The sequence below is a fragment of the Choloepus didactylus genome, chromosome 2 (genome assembly GCF_015220235.1).
Source record: "Choloepus didactylus isolate mChoDid1 chromosome 2, mChoDid1.pri, whole genome shotgun sequence".
Classification (NCBI taxonomy): Eukaryota; Metazoa; Chordata; class Mammalia; order Pilosa; family Megalonychidae; genus Choloepus; species Choloepus didactylus.
This window is the reverse complement of record NC_051308.1, coordinates 70561131-70579478: the sequence shown is the minus strand read 5'-3', so window position 1 is coordinate 70579478 and position 18348 is coordinate 70561131. Positions and strand designations below refer to the sequence as shown.

General features: G+C 33.0%; 1 pseudogene; it reads left to right on the top strand.

The window, feature by feature from the left end:
* The first annotated feature begins 6491 nt into the window (after positions 1–6491).
* Positions 6492–10646, top strand: LOC119516254 (annotated as a pseudogene).
* The last annotated feature ends 7702 nt before the right edge of the window (positions 10647–18348 follow it).

Sequence of the window (18348 nt, the reverse complement as noted above, 5' to 3'; positions counted from 1 at the left end):
ATCAAACAAAAGACAAACTTCCAAATGAGATCTGTAATAGAATTAGAGAGGAAAATGTGATATGTAGCAGCAGTGACAATGGTTGAATAGAGGAATAAAGACAAGGTCAATTACAAAGAATTCAAATGAAGAAGCAGGAGAGAAGAATTAGGGAATAAGAAAATGTTGGCCAAGCCTATTTAATTTTGATAAATTGAATCTGTTCAGAATTGACACTTATTTTTAAAATTCTGGAGTTCATTTGCATCTCCAGTGGTTCATAATTTTTAATGTTTTCTGAATGCTTGCATAACTTGCAAAATGGGCATGTACATGTAAAAGATAAGATATAGAGTTATTTCTGTACATTCATATAGTCAGTAAACTGCTTTCTCTCTATTTATTCATACAATTTTAAAGGCTTATAGAACACAAACAATGCTAAGCACTGTGGAGGATATATTAGAGTAAGATTTTGAATCATATTAAATCAATTAAATGTGATTCATAATCCAATTGGCAGATTCTTAAACTAATCAAAAGTATTTTGAGCACCTGAAATGTGTCAAAATATTGTACTTGGAGTTTAGAGAAATAAAAACCTAAACATGTAATGAGCAGAATTAAGGTAAAGAAAAAGGAAATAAAAAGGAAGGAAGACAGGCAGATTAAATACTCGGAAGAAGGAATTAAAAGAAATTTAAAATTAATTGAGTGAAGGAATTGAAGAAAATGAGATATCATCCTTGATTTTAAATTAAGACTAATTTCCTAAAGATTATTTGTCATTAGCATAAACAAAAATATTTTGATGTTAACACGGTGATTTGGAGATAATGAATCCGGTTATAGAAACATTGATTGTTGGGTGAATGCATGAAAAATACCCAGAAGAACTACCAAAAATAAGACTTCCAGAAAAATGTATATTTGGAGATTATTTGGTCTATAAATGTTGATTCCATAATTCTTTCTCTCGCAGTTTGCTTTTGCACATTAGTGTTAGATGGAAGAGAAGAGATTAATAGGGCAAGTAAGAAAATTGAAGACAGGAAATTCTAGAATGGTATGTCAGGATTTTCTGTGAATTTATTTTATAACATTCTCTATCTATAGCTTTAATTTCCAGGGATTAAAAAAGTTGACTGGCCTATCTACAAACAGGTTTTCATTTCCTCTTGTTCACTCTAATGAGTCACAAGGGCATCCTGGCTTATTAGTTTTGCCAGCTATTAGAGACTTGATTACTTCCTTTTCCATTTATTTTATTTTCCTCCTTAGTCCTGCTGGAATAAGACTCGCTAAATGATTTTCCATTTTCATTGTAGCTTCTTGCTATCTTCCCTATAGGATTTGATTATTTTTAGACTGGTCAGAAGTATGTTTAGCAAACAATATTACCTGAATTTTACTTGCTTACTTACTGACTTTTATTTATTTATTTATTTGTTATATTTTTGTTTTGACATAGAATATGTCAATTGCAGAATCTCAGAGGCTTGGCTGCCCGATAATTTTACTGAATTACGTGTATATAGTTAATGCCACTATTAAGATAGTTTTAAAATAGTACAACTGTATCTTTAAAATCACCATCATATTCATTATTCACATTTACTCTTTCCTATCTTGTATATCTACAAATTAGCTTTAAAAAAAGTTTTATTAGCTTTCAACCATTTTTTGGTCAAATTTCATACAGGTTATTATTCTATTATGTCTATTTTATACAAGCATTTGTATGTTTAATAATTTCCTCTTAATATATACAGTCTGCTTTTATGACTGAAAGAAGTGTTAGAAACTTTTCAATTTTAAAATATTTAATTCTATTTCATATGCTGAATTCAATGTAAGTTTATTGAACCAAGTAGCTGACTCATATATGCTTTCAATGTGAGATCTCAGTATATTTAGAAAGAAAACATAGCTATGTCATACTTTCAATTATTTAGAAACATATATATGCATATATATGCATTCATATCTAATATCCATAGCAGTTTCAAATATTAACAATAAAAACATGGATTTTAATATTCAATATAAACACGCTGTAAGGACCAAACACTAGAATTGGAAACAAAATATGTAGGGGTTCTTTCTGATTATTCTGAGCCTTGGTAGCTTTTTCTGAGGATTAATTAAATTACAGTTGTTTTTTATTTCCTTTGCAAACAGTAAAGTGTTGAATATATGTTAAATACTCTATAATAGGGTCTTTAATACCCTCACCCCCCAATCCATGTTTCATTGCAACATAATCTTTATTTCAGACCTTAACTCACTCTTGAAACATATCTTTAAGCATTCTGTTAGTCTCAAAGAAACAAACAAACAGACAACAAAACAGAAGCAGAAACAGAAATAAGATTCAAAACTCTTTGGAAAAACAAAACCAAAAACATAATATTTCTTTGTTTCTTCTAAATGACACTGTCACATAGAACTTAAACACCTTGAAGAAAGGTTGAATTAATCATCTGACTGGCACTTTTTTCTAGGTACTTGGAGGCTTCTGTTTGATTTGGTTTTCTTTTAGAAGACAGTATATTTATTTCACTCTAAAATTACATATAAACCAAAATTCCTTTGCTTTCTAGAATTATTTTCATCAGATCAAAATGTTTATCAATAATTATCAGACATAGCCCATGGAAATGCTCCTTGGAAAACATCAGCCCACACAAAAAAACAATATGGAGATCCATCTATGAAATATTCAGAGTTTTCCTACTATTTATGTTACACTTGTATTTTCCTTTGGGAAATAGTTTGTTCTTTTTGTTATTCTTCTGAAAGTTGAATAAATTCATGCATATATAGTCTCAAGTAAATAATGATAATATAATAACTCTAATGTTGCCTTACAACATACAGAAGAGTCTGTAAATGAGTCTGTGAATAAGGATGTGTAGAGCATAGTATTTTCAATGAGATGGCAACCAAGATTATTACCCTGAACTCTAGAACATTGTTCATATTTCCTTAAAAGTAACCAAGATTGTATGGAAGATAGGATGCTGTCTTGTAGTTGTTGTTATTTTGTTGGTTATATCTAAATTATATAAATGATTTTACTTTATACCAATGAATATAACACAGAGAAAGACTATTTTATATGTTAAATTCCTGTGAATCCAAAACAGACTCAACAAATACTAGGCTTCATTGCAAAAGCATCTGTGTCAGGGTATTATAGAATAACTATATTATGTCTAAAAACTTCACACTGTATCTGCTGTGTGGTGAAAGAAAAAATTCTATAATGATTCATATGAGAATGAGATTATTAATTATATTAAATATGAATAAAGGAAACACTCCAATACAAACAAAAAATCAGATTGCCAGACTACAAAATATTTGAACAGACACTTCACAAAAGATGGTGTGGGAGTGGCTAATCCGCATATGAGAAGTTTATGAACATTTATAATCATCAGGGAAATGCAAATAAAAAACACAAGAAGACATGACTGTATGTTCACCAAAATGTTATAATTAAAGACTGTCAATATATTGAGTATACGTATGTATAAAACTAGAACTCTCAAATGCTGTTAATGGCAATGTAAAACAGTACGGCCACTTCAGAAACCTGTTTAGCAATTTTTTATAATGTTCCACATATACCTACCAAATGATCTATGCATTCTACTGACCAAAGAGGTGAAACTAATTTCACATAAAGCCTGGTGTATGAACATTCGTAGCAGGTCTATTCATAAAAACCAAAATACTTGATATCAGACAGCTGTTCATCAATGAGCAAATTTTTTTAAAAGTTTGCTATATCCAGGCAATGGAATACTATTAGCAACGAGAAAGTAATGAACTACTGTTTTGGTTTGCTAAAGCAGAAGAAATGCAATATTCTAGAAATGGGTTGGCTTTTACAATGGGGATTTATTAACTTACAAGCTTACAGTTCTAAGGTCATGAAAATGTCCAAATTAAGGCATCAACAGGATGATTTCTTCTCCCTGAAGACCAGCCACTGGCGAGCTTGGGCTCCTCGGTCAGGTAGCAACACACATGGCATGTCAGTTTTCCTTCTCTCCTGGGTTTTGTTGCTTCCCTCTTCTGGCTTTGGCAGCTTCTGCATGTTTCTCTTAGCTGCTGTCGCTCTTAGCTTCTGTGTGTGTCCTTCCCTCTAAATTTGTCTGGGGCTCTTTTCTGTGTGCTTCTCTATGTGTTGTATTCTCTTATAAAGGACTCCTGTAAAAGGATTAAGACCCATTCCTGAGGCTCTCTTCAACTTAAATAAATTAATCCAATGGTCCCAACCACAATAGGTCTACACGTACCACAGGAATGGATTTAAAGAATGTGATCTTTTCCAGTGCACATACAGCTTCAAACCATCACAACTACTGATACATTCAACACCATGGGAAAAAATCTCAAAGTTAATATTCAGAGTGAAAGATGCCAGATGCAAAAGAAAACATAATGTATGATTCTGTTTAACTGAATTTCTAGAAAATATAAACTAACCTATAGTGACATAAAAGAGATTGCTATTTTTGTGAGCCAGGGATGAACTAAGGGAATACCAGGAGGCATGAGGACATTCTTAGGGTGATATAAGTATTCTGTATAATGACTGTGGTGATTGTTTCATGGTTGTGTATCTCTGTCAAAACTCATTGCATTGTACACTTTAAATGACTGCAGCTTTTTAATGTAAAAAATTTATCAAGAAAATTTATAAAAATTGTATTAAGAGAAATAAGACTGTGTACCCTATTTCCACTAAAAATGATTTCACAGATATATATTTAGTTATTCCTCATTTACTTTAGTACACTAAATTCACTATTTTTTTTTACTGACTGGACGTGAAAGATAAACTATTTCTTATAAAATTGTGATTCAGTTTTTTTTTTTTACCAGTTAAACCACTGCTATTGTCAATAAAATTCCACTCTTTCTTAAATAGGAAGAGATTTATCTTTAATGAAACTATGTATCAGAGAGAAAGATGAGAAAAATGCCATAATTCCATAAATCTTTAGAATTCAGATGATAAGCATATAGATTTAGATTAGATTAGATAGATAGATATAGACAGATCAAAATGTATGTCCCCAAGAAGTTAGTGGTCTTTGCATCTTTTGACACTTACATATTAAAATAAATATTTGTTGAAGAATTATACATCAAAAAAAATTGCGCATCAAGAAAATATACAAAATAAGAGGGTAATGTATAATGAGCAGGCAATTTTAAGGAAGAATCTGAAACAATATAAACAAAAATAAGTTAAACTTATGCTTATTAAATACACAATTCTTCCTACAAACAAGCTACCATCAAACATAAGATTCATAGACCTGAGAAGTCATTTAAAATTTTATACATACTTTATTTTATATGTACCTCTAAAGAATGGTTTATAGCATGGTTTTCAGAGAGTATAGCAAACAGAACATAGAAATATTGCAGATCATTTTGTTGACCAATTGGTAATATTGGGAAATACAAAGCCAGCAGTTTGCCTGAATCACATCTAGCTAAACTATTCAGTCCAAGTTGGCCCAATACAGATCATATTGGAACCGACTACATTTGTCTTGGCTCAGAAGAGATGCTTACCTTTCAGAAAGGGGGCCTATTTCTTCAAATCATTTATCCGACAAAAAATATGTCAATCACCATTTCAATCAAGTCTAAAAAGAGAAACTCAGCATCTTCCACTTTGCAAACAACAAAAAAGAATGCAAATTTGAAATATGTATTCCCTGTTTTTCAATGGAATCTGTGGTACCTAACTATAATTAGCTGGCATTGTCTTATCTCAAAAGACAAAATATATACTCTGGCCCCAGCAAAATCTCTCTCTCTCTTAACACATCTTAATTTATCTTGGTTTCAATATTTTCTGACTTAATGAGCTTTCTTTTTTTTTTTTTAAATTTGATTCCTAAAAATTTCTTTCAATGCACTGTACTAGGCAAAGTGGAAAAAAAAAGTATACCAATTCATAACAAATTAAAATTTGAGATAAATTAAAAATTTTAAGTATAATTAAAGTGCCCCCCAGAGTCCTTCAAAAATGTTTGCTTATTTCCCCTAAAGCAATTTTTAAAATTACATTCCACCCTATAAAATTTAAGATGTCATACACAGGTTTAATACTGATTTTAAATGGTACAATGAATGTAATTTTTATATATTGTATGTGATGACATTTTACAATGAATCTGATATTAATCTTTAAAATGAATTCAGTGGAACGTAAGCATTATATGGATTTGAAACCCAACAATACATTTTAAATGATAAATGAATTCTTTTTAATATTTGGAAAATTTTGTAGTTTCTTTTTCTTCTTGATCTTACATTTCCTTTCTATTTCTTGCAAAGAATTTTATGCAGATAGTACATTTTTTGCTTAATGTATAAATTTTATAGAATTAATATAATTATTAATTATTATTAATAATCTGAAGCTATTAATTGATTTAATAGAATTATTTTAATTTCCTTAGGTAGTAAGTGTTAATGTTGAACAAGTGAGCACGGGCTACCCAGTCCCAGTGGAGAAGACCAACTGCATGGAGGAGGGCAAAGATCATAAATATGCCAGCCACCAAAAGTAAGAGTCTGAAACCTTCTGCCATGGAGTAGGGTACCATGGAGTTACTGCAGCATCATAGTCGCCAAGGAAGACACAAGACACACAGGCACTGGTTGGAACAGTACTTTACTCACATAGAGAGAGGCAAAATCAGGTCAGCTTCAGAAGTGGATGTGGTCTCCCATGGCCAGTGATCCTTCCAGACAGCTGAGGCAGGGCCATAATTTGTGCACACCCCTCTTGTGTTGCAATATAGGAGACCCTGTTCTCCTCCTTGTGGGAAAAGACAAACCAGTAGGGTTGGCAAGGTTCCATGTCAATCAGGTGCTTAAGCAGTACTAGGAAGTTCACTGTACTCTGTAACAGGGTAGGATCACCCTATATGAAAGAATAACCTTGGCTGAGAATGAGCTCACCGCCCAACCTCTAAATAAGGAAATGTTCCAGGCCCAGGGTTTATTAGGGCAAGCACAGGACAGAGTGGCTAGTCTCATGCTGATGGCTTCCCCCAAAGTTAAAGCTATTTATAAACTATTAACTATATATTGTAGTCATATACAATTATCACAATGTACAGTAATAATTTTGATAAGCAATTATTAAATATAAAAAACTTTTATTGGAAAACAACTCAATGAAATGGACAGGATTGATTATTTTCATGTATACATGGATGACCACTACTTATTGTTGAAATGAAAGATTATCAGTAATTCTAATCTTATTTTCTTAAGTGCTGTAATTTTTTTCATATAAAAATGTAAATAAAAGAAGTCTTGTTATGGAAACATCAATCATTTCTTTGCAATATTTATTTGCCAATTTTTATATAATTATTGATCATCATATCTAGCCATGAGCTAATAGCATGAGTTGATCCCCTTTAATTTTGTTGATTTCACAAATTTCAAAATGACCTAACTTCCATAAAAGTTTGTTATGAAGTTATTAGAGAAATCCACATCCTAAGTCACTGGGAGGTACAACAAAAATATTTTATCAAGAGTTGACAATAATTATGTCTTATCTAAGACTCTCACTAAGAGATAGTTTGAGTTAAATTATATAAAACAAAACTGCACACTTCGTATTTTTTCACAACTCTGATCAAAAACCTATACACTTGTGCAAATTTTGCATTTTGATTTACTTTTATGATGCTTCCTTTTACTCCACCCCCTAGAATCTTCCTTGACGCCATCATTTTTCTCACTCCCTGGAACTGGTGTAGCAGGAAATCCTGAGCGCTCTGTCTTTTATATCCAGCCACGTATCTTCCATTCTACTGGTAAAACAGACCCGAGTCAACATCGCTGCTCACCTGGATTATAGCAACAGTTATCTATCCAGTCCTGCTGCTTCTGTCATTCAACCTCTTTGTTATGTGAAGATAACAGCAGTCAGAATTGTCCTGTTTAATTTTAACAAGTCACTCCTCTGATCTAAACCCTCAAATGCCTGCTTGTCTCTTTCAGAGTGAAATCCCAAGCTGTCGTCCATCATGTTGCCACCCTGTAATGATCCGCACGTCTCTCCCTCTTTCTCATCCTTTTTCTGTCATAATGGCCTCCTCACTCTTCCTCAAACACCCCATTCACATTCCAATATCATTAAATGAGATATTGTGGAATATTTTTTGTTAATATTTATTTCATATGCTTGTATCAGATGTCAATCAAATTACTCTTTTGAAGATATTGTTCTTTCTTGGGCTGTTGAACAATGTTCTCTTTGATTTTTAAATTTTCAGCAATTTAATTTTGATATACCTCAGTTAGGTTATCTTTCTATTTATCTACCTTAGTTTTGTAGAAATTCTTGAATCTATATGTTGATGCTTTTCATCAGAGTTGGGAAATTCTTCATCGTTGTATCTTCAAATATTTATTTTTCTCCATTCTGTTAGTGTTACCCCTTTGGGAATCCAATTGTGCCTATGTTAGAGATTTTCGCAATGTCCCACATCTTTCTTATGTGCTTTTATGGTTTTTCCATTCATTTCTTTGTTTGTGTCTCAGTATGAATATTTTTACTTACCTCTCTCCCACTTCACTATGTTCTACTGAAACCGAGCTTGTATTAAATTAATTTACTGGGTTGTTAATTTTAGTTTTTTATATTTTAACTCTAAAACTTCTACTTCACTCATATTTATCTATTTTGGTTTTCTCAGCAATTCTTCATCTTTTTTACTATTTTCTAAAGCTTATTTATACAAAGTATTTTATAGTCTATGCCTGATAGCCCTAAAATCTGACTTCACTAAGGGTTTCTTCCTATTGCCTGTTTTATTCTTGTTTTTATAATTTAGTTCTAATTTTAAAGTTTTGATTAGATTCCAGATATTGTTGATTAAAATTGTATAAATTTTACTACCTCAAGGGAAAATTGCTCACAGAGGATGAAATCACTTACTATAGTTTCCTCTTTTCAGGGACTTTGGTTTTCAAGTTGCACTAGTTTTGGCACCCCTAAAGTCTAAACTCTTCCTCTTTAGCCTATGTGAATGTCTTTTCTATTTAGACTCTGTTTAAAGAATTGGTAATTATCTTACAAGAAAAGTCTGGCCATGCTGAAGAGAGTGCTTGCCTGCCTCTAGTGCCTCACAGAAGCAGCCCCACAGTACTGCCTGTGCCCTCAGTGGTTTGGGGTTTCTTTCATTTTGGTTGTGTTTGTTTGCTTTGGTAATATGTCTAATTGTAAATGATTTTGCTTATTGTGTGTTTTGCAGGAATGAGATGGTACAGTAAATCCTTAGAAGCACATTGGGTTTTCAGAAGAGAAGGTTATTTCCAACTGGCACGTGTGGACACTAGACTGGACTCTGATGGACAGAATCATCAATTTATTAATGAAGGATGACTTGTGTTGAACAAGACAAGCTGGGTCAAGCATTTGAAGATGCTTTTGAAGTACTAAGGCAGCATTAACTAGAGATCTTCAGTTCTCCCCAGATTACAAAAGTTACCAGGCTTTCATCAACCATTGCCCTCATGTCAGAGGAAATTCCACCTGCCATGGCCTGCTGCCTACAGAGGAACCTATCTATAATTGGAGAACTGTAATCAACAGTGCTGCAGACTTCTATTTCAAAGGAAATACTCATCAATCTCTTCAGAATGCCACTGAAAACCAGCTAGTACCACCTGCTGTCCTCCAGCAGAAGGGAGGAAAAGGCAGAAAGAACCTCCGACTGTACTAATGTCTTCATTAGTTCCTGCATTCAGTGGATAGATAAACCTAAAGGCATCTTTCAGTTTGTATCAAAAGACAAAGAAAAACTGGCAGAACTTTGGGGGAAAACAAAAAGGTAACCAGAAGACCATCACTTACCAGAAAATGGCCAGAGCACTGAGGAATTATGGAAGAACTGGGGAAATCACAAAAATCCAGAGAAATCTAACTTACTAGTTCAGTGAGGCAATTCTCCAAAGGCTCTCTCCACCTTATTTCTTGGGGAAAGAGATCTTCTACTCAGTTTGTTCAACCTGAACAAGGATATCTCAGTTTAAATAACTGGAATGCAAATTATAATTATGCATGTGCCAGTTACCATGAGTTAAACAACCCTGATTGCTAAATACAACCTTGCATATAATGGTTTTCTGGCATCAGAAATCCCTGAAAACTTCAGGATTTTCCTCTTAAATCAAATATGAAAGAAAAAACAAATTAACTTTATTGTTGCTCTTTTTAATAAACATGTAGTCTATACTAACTTGGTGGGAAATTCTGTCCGTGAACAACTTTAAATGATCAAGCCCCATTTGAAAGTATGTCCTTCATCTCACTACTTTCCATGCAACTACATTCTCCTAGAGTAACAATGCCAGTAGAGATGATGACTTGGTTTTTATATTATTTCTATGTAATAAACTCAGGTGAAAAAAATCACTCTAACAACTATCTGATGGCTTTAATGAGAAAAAGAAAAAGAAAAAATCATATATGCATATGATGCAGTCTTCATGCAATCATGGGCTCATGACTTTAAAAACATGGATATTCTGAACCTGTATTTCCTCTGCACCTCCCCTCATGGTCTGTAACTGTGCAGCAAAAGAAGCAATAGTCTAAGGTAAATGCCACATTCCTTAATGATAATAAAATTTAGAAGCATGTAAAAAAAAAAAAAAAAAATTGGCCAGGACTGGAAGTCTGTTTATTTTTAATTGTAAAACAATGAGAAAGGATTTTAAATTTGTAACAACAGAGCAGATGTTTTTATCATGTTGTTTCCTTGGAAAAGGTCTTCATGAATGGACGTTGGGGAACTAGTGAGCCTTCTAACATTGGTAAATAAACTGAACATGTATTTTTTATAACATACAATCCTTCAAAGTGTACAATCAGTTGTTCATAGTTGTGCATTGATCACCACAATCAATCTTTGAACATTTTCATTACTCCAAAAAAAAAAAAAAAAAAACAAAATAAAATAAAAATTAGAATAAAAAAGCATCCATGTATTTTTAAAATTTTATCTTCAGAGGGTCAATAGCTTTAATTGTTTGGTATGGTACAAGCTAATCCTCACTTTTCTCTTCCATGAAGTTAGATGCTAGGTGTGAATATTAATTTAACACCTTGCTTATGTATATACAGCAATATTTTAGGAAGTAGAGTTCAAGTAATAGGAAAAATACTTCAGTTAAAATAGGAAGACATGCACAGGGCAAAAAACAGTCTACAGTAACTTATAAACAAACCTTCATAAGACAAGTAAATTATATTCATCATATTCAGTAATTTTTCAAAGCATTCTGGCAGGATATAAGCGTAATTTTATTTTATAAAAGACACATACTTCATCTAAACTAGCCTGTGTTTTCCCAGAAGCTATAATATTTGAGTCTCAATTAAATATCATTCCTCAATTTTTCTATGATTAATGTTTTGGCCCTTTAATATTTTATTAATACTTTATGTATGTCTAGGAATACTCTGTTTATATATTTGTCTAGTTTGTAATACATTGTTATAAACATTTTGACTTTTTACACAGTCAGAGAAAACCTGGTCAGTAGAGAGGTTTGCTCCCAATTCATGCCTTGGAGTGGGGGTGCTTGGTTTTGGAATTTAGAGTAAAGTGGTAGATGGCTAACTACACCTAGAGGAATGGAAATGATCATTCAGAAGTCTTGTTACTGACAAAATCTCAACCACATGTTCCCAAAGTGGCCCCACAATCGCTGGGAACACATATAAGTAAGTGGTACAGGGGAAGATATCTATTCATACAAAGATCGACAGTAAATCTCAAATACTTAAGAAGATTATCCATTCTTCTCCACAGGTAAACTTATATGTCATCATTTGGAATTGGGTAAATTGTAGTTGGGAAAACAGTGAGGACCAGTCGTGGCAAACCCAAACACTTTGCTTACAGTGAGAAAACCCTTGCTTTTGGTGGCCCTTCAGTTATCCCAGTAGATCTAGGCAACAATTTAATTATCTGAATACCACATATGAATAGCTGGCAGTTTCTTGGCCCTTAACTGTATTCACTGTTACTAACCCTTTTTGGGACAGATATTCAATTCAGAATTCTACCCACGAGGGTCAATTGCTTAGACAATCATTTCCGGTAAAAATGCTTATATCATTTGTGAGTCCCAGTTTCAAGAACCAAAAATCATATCTAGACAATTTAAACATACTCAAATGTTAAAAAAAAAAAAAAAAAAAATACTAAGTACCTCAGGAATCCCTGCCAAGGTCAGAAAACCATTCTTGGAGTCTAGACAGGCAGGAAAAAATTTTCACACTGTGCCTCAGAATAATCTCATGAGGTTTCACTGAGTCACAACTAAACAAAAACCTTGTGCTTTGCTCCATCAAAATCAAAGCTAAAGATTTCCACCTATGTGACTATAAACAGATGTAGATGGTTGACACAATCCACCCCCACCCCTGCAAAAAAGAAACCTATTTATTGTCCCTCTATTGGGGAGGGGGTGGTAGTGGACTTTTTTTTTCTTCTCTTTTTCATTTTTTTCTTCCTTCCATTCTTTCTTTCTTTCCTTCCTTTCTTCCCTCCATCCTCCCTCCCACTCTTTTTCTGTCTTTTCTTCCTTCCTTTTTCCTTTGTTTCTTCCTTTCTTTTCTTTTTTATCATAACTTCTAATTTAAAGTCTAAGAACTCACTTTTGGTTGTTCAAGCATCAGATACAAGAATGGTTGAGAAAGTATGAATTTGATGTTTATAGTTTCCCTGATGGAAGCTAAGATCTATCTTAAAAGGTGGCAGATTCCCCAAACACAAGCATAGAAGAGATACATTGGGTAGATAAATACAAAGGTGGATGCCTGCTATATCAGTAACCCCATTCTTTAGTACCTACTCAAAAGAAACACCCCCAATTTGAACCAAACTCTGTTGGATATTCATTGCAGCATTACTTGCAGTAGGAAAAAAAAAGAAAGAAGAAAGGAAATAAAGTAAATGATCACCAATATGGGCTCATTAATTTAAATCTTGATGGAGCACTACTATGGAGTGTATGTGTCAACTCAAATCTGTCCTATTATGTAAAGATTTACCAGACATTTGAGGAATAACAAATGGGTTTCTAAAGGTAATGGATTTTATGTGCAGTTTACAAATAAATTAATACAAATACATGTTTCAACCATGCATTTTACTTTGTTATGAATATATTTTTTAAAATTCATTAGACAGATGAAAATAGCAGTGTAATGTCTTTTGTCTTTCAAGTAAAGCAGTTGTCAGGAAACTTTTTCAGTAATGGTCTAGATAGCAAATGTTTTCAGTTCTGTTGGCCAAATGGTCTCTGTCACAACTACTCAATTTCTCCACTGTAGCAAGGAAGTACTCATAGGTGATATGTAAGTGAATGAGTGTGGCCGTGATCCAATAAAACCTCATTTGCAAAAGCAGGCAGCAAGCCAGATTTAGCCCACGGTCCATAGTTTGCTAACCCCTGGAGTAGAACATTGGACTAACTAAAGTGGAAACATCCTGAGAGCTATAGTACTAGGAATTTTACTAAAATGAAGGAGAAATTATATCTGCATTTTTATAAAAACACTTCTTATAGGGGAAATTGATAAATATTGATCAAAAGTACATGTACTGTTTATCTTCTCGAAATGATGCTTGCCAAATGATTATTATTGAGTGATTATTTCAGAGCATAGGGGTATGGATATTTTCTTCCTTTTTGTCTTTGCATTTTTTCCTGATAGTACACAATTTTTTGCTGTGTTTGTTTATGGATATTTTTCATGACCTTATAACAGTTTTATAAACCAATATGTTTATCCCTTAGAGAATAAGATACAATGTTGATTATTTTTTCTTAAATTAAATGTCAATCACTGGAATCAATAATATATGGAGCTCTTCTTGTTGTATGTTAAATGATTTTTCTCCTTTTTACCTGTTAGAATTATGAAATAAATACCTTAAAGATGCTCTATGGAGTGAACTCAAGGCATCTATACATGTTTTTCTGTTTTATTTAAAATAATTATCTCAGTTTCGTTGGGAACCCAACACATAAAATGAGAAAGAGTAGCATAAACATATGGGAAAGTGGTGTTGGAGGGAGAAAGATAAAGAAAATAAAAACTAATATTAAAACATCTAGTATTTTGTGCTGAGGTATGTAAAATATAATATTAAAGTGAATGTGAGCATAAAAAATATGGGCTAAATGATATGTTCACAGACTTATGTCTTTATTTTCTTCCCCCAAACTGTGGGGTAATTATTTTTCAAGACCATGTAAACTACTAACATGTTCAGTTTCAACATATGCATATAAATCGAAAAGCACTTACTGAAAGCATGAAATCAGTTTATATAGCCGGTGGATCAGTCCAGCCAGAAAGATTGCATTCAAAAATTCTCTTTGTGTTTTGAGATTAACTTTTAGTTCATCAACTATTTATTTTGCTACAAAAAACAAATAATTATTCTGCATCAAAAATATATCTGATGACAACATAGTGATATAATAATGTTAAATATATTCTCATTGAAATATTTTATAATTAATATTTGTTTTAAAATGGTATTTTCCTGCCATCAGTAAAAATGTGTTTTTAGTTATTTTGCAAGTCATCGTTCTGACTATTCAACGATCTCTGCCTGCTGTGATAAGAGGCATTTATTTGAGAGCCTGTAGTTTGAGAATTGTCTAAGACTTTGAAATAGAGCGAGTTTCACAATAAGTATTTGGAGGAAATTTATATATTGTTCTGTGAAACTCTATTCTGAGTCACAACCTTAGTGTTTGATATCTTTTTATAGGAAGGAGGAAAGGACATCTACTATAATCAGTACTATCATTACAAAATGAGAGTTGTGTATGTAACTAACAAAATAAAAAGACAGTTTACAATGTTATCAATCCTGAAATATTTTAAGTATTTAATGTGACGATTGTTGTTTCAATACCTTTGCCCTCAAAATCCAAATTAACCCCCTCATTTCCTCTGTATCACAAAAGATACATTTTGGAGGTATTTGTTTTCTCAAATGTTTTCTCAAAGTCGAAAAGAAAAACAAGTTACCTACACAAATGCATCTCATATTCTTTTCTCATGTTATGCATAGATGAATTGTGGTAAGATGGAGAGAACAGAGGAAAGTATCATGGATAAAAATAAATATAATTTGCAACACTTAGATATGAAAAGAGGAGGAATATTTTGAGAATTATCCAATTCAATTTTTAAAATAAGCATTTTAAGCAAATTTTATTTATTTATTTATTTTTGCATATTACTCTAAGAAATTATTACAGAAGAAAATCACATATACTCTGATGATAATAATGGACTAATAAAAGGAATTATGTTAAATTTAACACCCATGGAAAAACATATATACATTGTGTAATGTCTCCATATAACAGAAGTTTATTTTTGACTTGAATAAACTAAAAATATAGGTGTTTCTAATGGGCAAGTGATGTAACAATTCATAGATTCTGGCTTTTCTATCTTGTGGATCTGTTACCTTCAATACATGGTTTCTATGGTTGCCAAACTTATATTTATTGACAAATTAGAGGGGGAAGAGCATGGCAGAGAGAGTGGGTAGAAGAAGGAGGGGCAGTATTCCAAAGACAGAGCTGTTTGCAGTTCACATTATTTCTACTGACTTAGCTCTGGTGAGAACATAGGCACTAGACCATAACTAAGTGGAATGGAGGTTGGGAAATAGAATCCCGCTGTCAATGAGAAGTAAAAAATGAACTTGGAGAACAACTAGCCAGTCTATGCCATATAGAATTTAGCAAGTAAATAGTGACTATAATTTAAGCTTATTTAAAGAAAAGTTTTTATATAATTAAACATATCAGAATGGTACCTTTATAGTCCATAATTTCGTATTTATGTATGACAACTCACAAAGTAGCACAAGTTTCTAATCAGAGCATACACCTAGATAGCATGTTCCCTCCTCTTCATGCAAGAAATATGATGCTAAACACAATTTCAAAACAAAATAATGTGAATATGTATTTGTTTCCTCTTCACCTAGCTTTCTCAATATTCTGTGTTCTGATTTAGCTTCATGAATATTGCAATAAAGGCCTGAGTTATAACAACATAATTTCAGTTTTGTTAGGTAAAAGTGAACATTAATGTAATGATGCCAATCCATGAACATATTTCTATTTTTTTAATTAACTGATACTGCTGCTTTTGTTCAAAGAACAGTGATCAATTAAACTGATTATGGAGAAGTGTCACAGGTCTTCAGTCACAAAGGCAGTTGAAGTCTGGAGTGTTTATCACAATATGCAGTTCATCCTCAGGCTATTCAAGTCAACATGAAAAACAAAAGAAACAAATAAAATATAGGAAACTGATATTTTGCACTAAGCTATATTGGCTTTGATATAGATGAGATGCCAAGGAGAATGGATATAGTCCCAGAGACTTGGCTAATAAGACTTTATTGTTTGATTCTATACTGGAGGTATTCAGAGACCCACACAGGAATTGTCCTGTCAATCTTCTGGCTATTTCCATTATTGCAAAGATAAAAGGGCTTCACTCTAGTGATAAAGGAGAGACAATAGTGAGCCAGAATGTCTCAATGCAATCTAATAATCATACACAATACTGTCTGTATCTCACTCAAAATGAGACACAAGTTCTGCTGATGCATCCATATGTGCTAAATAAAATGTTTTTCAGACTCCAAAGGGAAAGTAAGTTTTATACCCAATTGCATCTCGTATTGCAAATTACTGACATTACACATGAAAGAATTGGAGGAAGAGGGAGAAAGCAGGGAGAAGAAAAAAATTAGTAGTTTATATTTATAAATATATATATGTATATATATATTAACAGAGAGAGAAAGAGAGAGTGGTTGCTTACCATGGGCCATATATTATGACAAAAGTTTTTACTTCTCTCCCATTTACTCTTTGAAAAGGCTTTTTGAGTCAGTCAATCAGCAAATATTTAACGAATGTCTTCTCTGAACAGTAATAAACCTTAACCCTAGCAAAACACCTGGTCTCAAAGAGCTTGTACTCTAATAAACACACAAATTCCAGTCATTGTTATGTGTCTAGAAGAAAATAACAGCACAAAGGGGGACAGAGTGAGGAGGTGGAGTTTAAGCAGAGCTGGATGCTTAGGCTTTGCCCCAGGGCTCTCTCCACAATCAACAAGGAGCTGATTTTATGTTTGACTATTCTTTAGAAAAGAAAGAATGAATTAGAAATTAGTATAGTTAAATCAAAGGAACTAATCGATGTCAGAGATTTAGACTTTAGAAATTAGATTAAGAAATTTAGAAATTAACAATGTGCCCATATAACAACCTAAATTTAGATTTAGATTTAGAAATTTACAATGTGCCCATATAACAACCTAAATAGTTAGGAAGTTAAAACTAAGTGCTCTCAAAATAGGTCTTAGGGCTCTTTCGGACTGTTAGCATCTCCCTGTCCTAGGGACTCCATCAGCACTGCTCACCCTGTCAGCTTCCTGCCGTCACATGCTCCCTTCTATGGCTTAATCCCTGATGCCCTCTCCATTGTTGACCATTCACCATTATTAGTTTACCTCTTTCTGAGTACTTGAATTCTTGCCACTGACATTTCCATTTTCCACATCTCCCCTCCCCTCTTTCTAATGCTAAAATTGCATGGAAAAATCAGTTCTCAAAGTAAACCTGCAGGAGGTGATATTATGTTATCCTTTTTTCCTTTCTCAAACCATGGAAACCTACTTAGGCTAGTTCCCAGACCCTCAAATCCTTCCTGACAAAGAAAGGAGGAGGGAGGAAGAAAGAGAATAATTTCATGCATAAAATAAAGGAAGGTATATGAGGGATACAAGAGAGGAACTTGAGTGTCCTCAATGTGATTCCAGCACAAAGATCCCAAGTCTGAAGGATCACTTCCAACACAACCTTCCAGGTACAAGCTGTTGGACAACAGTATGCCTGATATAGCAATGTTAAGAATTCAAGGTGAGGGTAACAATAAGCGTCTATCACCCTTCCAATTTTACAAAACCTGAACCCCATCCAGAAATCACATGTTATTGTTCCTACTTAGAGCATCATGACATATTTTCCCTTCAGGAGAGGTTGCCTTAGGCAGCCATATGGATGCAATTTATAATGCAGACAACCCCAAGCCAGCACAAATAGTGGGAAATATTCATTCAATCTCTTGAGGCCATCATAATAATGTTCATGTTACAGACAAGGAAAATGAGGTTCTGTGAGATAAGAATATCTTTTCCAAATAATTAAGCACAAGATCTGCAGTTCTTAGCCT